Source organism: Triticum aestivum, chromosome 6B, assembly GCF_018294505.1.
Source record: "Triticum aestivum cultivar Chinese Spring chromosome 6B, IWGSC CS RefSeq v2.1, whole genome shotgun sequence".
NCBI lineage: Eukaryota > Viridiplantae > Streptophyta > Magnoliopsida > Poales > Poaceae > Triticum > Triticum aestivum.
Window position 1 is genome coordinate 317,518,211 of NC_057810.1, and position 6,253 is coordinate 317,524,463.

Below are 6,253 nucleotides of genomic sequence, written 5' to 3' on the forward strand. Positions count from 1 at the left end.
CAGAGTAATATCACGCAATGTTTCCAGAATCTGGGCGTGACAGGTGCGAGCCTTTTGTAGAGAACTTTCCTCTCAAAGAGAGAGAGGTCGTCCCTCCCAATCAAAAGAAGGAGGGTTATGTTTTGCTTCCGCTGCCACTCCAGGCATTGGAGCGGGATTCGGATGCCGCTCTTGACTGACCACAACTTCCGGGGGAGCGGTCTGCTCCCGGGATGCAGAGGCGTCCTCACAGTCAGCCAGAAAAGCTTTGAATAGCTATTCCGAGTTAGTGGATCCGGAGGGAGGCATTGAAGGGCCTGGGTCCCCCATTCTGTCCTAGTCGGACTCGGAGTGAAGCATCTCCCAACAAGATTCGAAAAATTCATTATCCCCAACCTAGGGCTGGTCGAGTATGAAGAAAAGACCTATATGGGATTCAGATTACTGAAATTGGATTTCCTTATTGATCCATATGTCGCTTAGACTTTACTTTTTCCCCTTTCCTCTATTTGTTCGATAGGGTCTTCGTCTCCGTGTAAAAGCAAACTCTCCAAATTTATGACCTTCAGTGATCTTACAACGAACAGGAGTTTTTCCATTGTAAATGAGTACGGAGCAATCAACGAATTCCGGGGAAATAGAAGATCTACGTGACCAAATTTTCCTGCTCCTTAGACTTTCTCTACTATGCCTTTTTTCGTGAACTACTAAATGGCTCCTCTTGCTCCAAGCTCCCTTTTGTTGCCTTCTCGTTCAATTGAAACAAGCTTTCAATCAATATCTGCAGGCACATTATATAATTCCTATATGGAAATTCATTTGCGGAAGACCTCCATTCAAACATGAGAAAAGCTTTTGGGCCCATCCAAGATGGGATGGGAGAAAAAAAGCGAAAAAAAAATCTGGATTGTGCATTGGTCGGGATCTCCGTAACAAGTAGGTGAACGGTGATGATCAAAACCAGGAGAAAGATCTGAAAAGGGGACTTGGATGATTTTGACCACGATCAAAAGATAGTAGGGGTTCTCTTTCTTTCATCGCCGTCAAAAGCAAAGGCTACCAAAAAAACCTTTACTATCACGGAGATCGTTAAAGAAAACATGGATCCAAATCCCAAAGGGGAAAAATGGTGGAAAAGCTTCTCAAGGCCTCGTCCTCCTCACCGCGCAAGCATGGGAAAAACATTATGTGCTATCGTTACGGGGAGAAGGGTCATCTTGTGGAGATCTGCAGAAAAGAGGTGACCCGCTTCGTTTGTGGTGCCTTCGGCCACAGATCCTTCTACTGTCCTAGGCGAGGGAAGCAAGGTAACCAAGTAATCCTCTTTCTTGTGCTTCATCCCTATGAGGATATGGTGAGAAACGTGGAACATTTGAGAAAATGTGTTGTGTCGTTGAGGGGAAGAGCTTTTCTTTTGAAGGCATCTTTCTGAAGGAAGAGTGTCCCCTCCATTTGGATACAGTTTCCGATTGTTAGCTAGAATATATGTGTGTATTGTCATTCAAGTTCTATAGATGGTGTCTGTCTCACTATCTATTTGAGTGCCTGAAGGTCCTTGGAGGAGTCGTTCTATGAGTTGTATTCAAGCTCGCCCTTAGACCGAGTCAAGTTAGCGATAAGAGTCAGCTACTTTGGCCTTGTCATTCGCTTTGTTTCCATATAGATAGGTTGGAGTGCGGGTGGCCACTAACCCAACGAACAAACTTATGTGTAGGTGTGATCCTATCTGCTCTTCCACTATAGGACTAGAAATCCAGTACAACCATGTCCCTTTCTTAGGGGAAAAGCCCTCTTTGAAGGAGAATCCACTTCTGAGAGCCAAAGGCGGGCATCCGACGTTACCAAAAAGAAGGAGAAAGGCATTCAGGCACCGCAAATCCAAGAAACTTTGAATACAGGCCGGCACGAAAAGCGAAATGACCAAAGGGATTGGGGCTGTTTCGGCACCAAAAAAGTGTCACTATGCTAAACACATCGACTATCCGTCTCTTTATGTGGGAGCGAACCATCTTCGCTTACGGGTCTACCGATTCTATAGCTCCGATATAGATTTAAGTAACTTGGCAGAAAAAAATGCTGAAAAACGGTTTTGGATGGAAGAGGTAGATGAGAAAGACTTTCCACTTAGAGTCAGAAGTCCACGCTAGATGACCGATCTTTATGACCTTGAGGAAAATTACCTATCTGGAATTAATACACCAAAATTGGTTATTTCAATCGATCCACGAAAGGAATTGATCACCATGATAATGTGACGCAAGGCAAAATCTGTAATCAACATCGGTTATGTGAAATAGGTCATTTGAGAAAAAAAGGAGAGAATAGGACAATCTATATGTTTAACACAAGCGGTTAAGTCGATAGCTTTCTTAAGGAACGGCTAAAGAAAACGCTCTCACGAATCCTATTTTCTGATTATGTATGCCGCGACATTACGATTTGGAGCTTTGATCCGGCCATGTAGAGCACTCATAGAGGTCCGGTTTCACGTCAGTAATCTACCACACCCATGCTAGAATTCAATAGAGTCCCACGAGTCAATCGACAAAAGCAAGAAACGAGGTTGTTCGACAAGGCTATGGTCTAACTTTTTCTTCCTAGCGGAGTTCAATACGAAAATAAAGGCGCTCCGCGTTGGGAATGGCGTACTACGTACGGGTGGTATTTCAGGTATAACTGATCAGGGTTGTTCTGAAAGCAAGTCAATTGGTGCTTTGGAAAGTGAGTGCCAGAGGCTAGTCACTGCTTGGTTTACAGAAGGGAAGGAAGAAAGAGATACCGAAGCAGATTCAGTATAGAAAAGAATAAATTGATACCATTCATTCCAGTTTATTTGATACCCACTTAAAGTTTCTATCAAACCATGTCTTTTTCTTCGAACGTCAATCTCGTAGGAATTTCGATTGGAAGTGTGGTATTGAAGGGCGAAGCCTTTACTCTTTGACTTGTTTCTTTGAATATAACATAATATTGACTGCGCACTTCGAAAGATGATGGTGTATTCCGAGGATCAGTCCGTTTTTTATTGAATTCGCAAATTGATAGATCTGGATGATTCAAAGAATGATTCTTCCCTGGGTATTTCCCCGGTACCATTATTTAAATTGGAGCTTTTCAATTCCATTTTTGAGATTGAGGTGAGGGTTTAAGACCGCTCGTAACGATTTTTTTCTTTTATGGCTGGGTGGGCAAGAAAAGGATTTGACTCTTGAAGATATCAACTCATACGCCTGCTCCATACATTCAAAAACATTTTTGGTACTTTCTATGAGAATGGATAAATAGAAATGGGTACATTCCTCTTTCTCTTTCTGGCCAAACTACCCATAAAAAAGAAGAGAGAGAGCTGTAAGAGCGGTAAAAGCAAGCTCGGTGGCCCGGTTTCACTACAGGTTGATATATCCTTTTGAAAGAAAAGTAAATTCGCTATGCTATAAGGTACCAATTCATCAAGGTATAAAACCACATCTACAGTGGGAGTCCCTATCTACTTTCGATTCCCTTCTTACTGGCTTTGCCAATACATCATACTGATTTGACGCTTCCTTACGCTTTCTTTCAAGCATTGCTTCCAGGACAACGGAGAGTATTCCAAGATAAAGAACCAGAACTGAGGTTGACACTACTGAAAGATAAAAGAATGGTGGATAGATGGATTCGCACCATCCCAAAACCGAAATACAGACAGACCAAAAAAAGACGAAAATAAATACTCCACCACCAGCCTACCTACTAGCATGTATTAAGCGAATAGCTTGTATGGTAGTTGTTAAAGAAAAGATGTATGTAGTCCCGGAAGAGAAGCAATTGTCGTACGACCTGTAAGCGTCACTTTTGACTTCCTTGCCGTTTGTGAATTGAGTCAATCGAGTTACGTTTGAAAAATGAATGGAATTCTGGAGTGGACCGAATATCCATGGCAGAACCCCACACTGGCTAGGAACTGGGCTGCACTAAGCCCGGCACTTTTTGGGCTTCTTCATGAATCTAGTTTTCAGGTAAGGTCAGATCATCTTATTGAATAGATATCTGAAAGAAAGCAAAGGAATGAATCGTTTTTCCAATTACCTTCTCTCGAAAACCATAGATCTTCTGGTTACCATTGACTATCCGGCACTTTCGTCTGTAGAGCGAAGCAAGAAATTGCATGGAAGGGCTTTTATGCTAATATCAGCCTTGTTTGGAACAATAGATGCAATCCATTTCAGTGTATGTCACTGAGTTCACCATTGCAGTTGAGACGTCAGGCAATTGAGCGTTCCCTAGAGTTTGGTTCAAAGGCTAAGGACTCCCCGCCGCCTTCATAAGGGCACTAAGGCGGAGCACGGAAAAGCAAATTGGGCACCCATGTTTTACCAGTCCCGGATCTCAGGGCCGTTTTGCCAACCGCCGACATGAACGAAATCGAATTTCATTGCGGGAAATTAGGATTTCATGAGGGAGGAAAAGGGGGTGGAGAGTCGTACAATGCATTGGTGGGATGAAGGTGCTAGCTTGGCTGAGATAGGAAGTTTCGATGTGTATGTAGATTTGGTTCTAGTGCCCCCACCCTTTTCGAGATCTGTCAGGATTAGCAAGATGTTCTGGTGTAAACTATAGAGAAATGGAATGAATGAAATGTATCTAAGAAGAAAGGAAGCCATGCTCCATCCTGTTTCTAAAAAGAACATCACCTCCCTTTTTGGTTAGATACCGCTCCGTTAGGTACTAATGCTTCTACCTATCACCCGGAGGGTGAGTTTGAGAGCTGTGTTTTTTTCCAACGTTAATAGCATTCCGCGAGAAAAGTCATCTACTGATGTTGTCAGCGGAGTCCCTCGTCCATCCATGTATGAATAGCGGTATCCCCCATTTTGGACAGTGATGAGGTAGTCGACGCAATTTGCATGTGTATTTGCGTTCGGCTTTGCTACTTTCCTTCTAGAAAAGAATGTCCGCGGAAGGGAATAGTCTACGTGGCCCGGGGTAGTCTTTCAATTCCTTTATCGGGTGGGAGAGTTTAGAACCAGTTAAGCCAATAGCTGCTGCTTTAGTCACACTAGCTACATCAGTTGATCATGGATTTAGCATACCACCTCAGAATAGTCTACGTGGCCCCTTGTTTTTACTACAATTTGATATAGTGAATCCAGTAATGCAGACAGCCCTTTTTAAAGCGCTTTTAAAGCCCCTGACTCTCAAAAAGAGCTGGAGGTTTTGCCTCAACTCATTCCATGAATGTTGTTTCATTCCCCACGCGGCTGAATCCAACTCAGTCTTTATCCTGCCTTGGAGTTCTCTCTCATAACTGAAGCCAGGAGGTATTCGATTTATCGGATTTCGAGCTAGCTGCCCTTTTCTTGCTCCTTGCCATTAGCGCAGCCCTTTTCTTTTTCTTAGCTAGCGTAGTTTTTCACCTTCAAAAGAAGGCGCCAGCGCTTTTGTAGTGACCCCGGAGGGGTCCCGGGTTGCTTTGGCGCGCCCCACCCCGTCAGTCCTGTGTTGTACTTGACTTGACTCTCCCCCGCTTGCTGCTTGCTGATCGCAGTGTTCAAAAATGACACGAAGCTGGATATGAGTAGATGTTGTTGGTCGAAAACGTCTTTCATTCACAATGAAACAGAATGGTCTCGCTCGATGCGTCATTTTAGAATGTGTATTTTCATATTAAGAGTTCTTAAAAGTTCTCAACTCAAAGCCCAACCGTCAAAAGGATGCTACAATGTTCGAAATTATCAACTTAACATGCCCCCTTACTTCCTTCGTGACCTCCCACTACTTCATCTACCGAAATGATTAGGCAGATCTCGTTTTTTCTAGCATTAAACCTGCTCATGATCCTTTATAGAGCATGGAGCAGACAGAGAGATGAAAGGACCACCTTCTCCTGCTTGCTTGATCGGAATCTATTCACATTTAGAATAGCGGAAGTGCTACTTAACTTCACTTAGTAGTTGAAACTCGGAGAGACAGAGAGAGTCCTCTCTCATACTTGCCAATTCCAAGGCTGATCAGCAAGGGAATTGGCAGGAACCAACCTTAGTTGCCCCTCGGTAGAGTGAGTCTACTTAGCGAACTGGCAGGACGCGGAGATCGATTGATCAATATGCATATCGAGAGTTGATGGTTGACCGCCGCCCCCCTTGTCCTGCCCCGGCCGGGGAGGCAAAGGGGATTGCTATCGTCACCCTTTCTCCCGGTGTATGTGAAAGAGAAAAAGTGACGCACTTTTTAGATTTTCGGTTTGCGGTTGGTTGGGCCAAAGAACGAGAGTTAGCTTCCTTAAGTCCGTTCT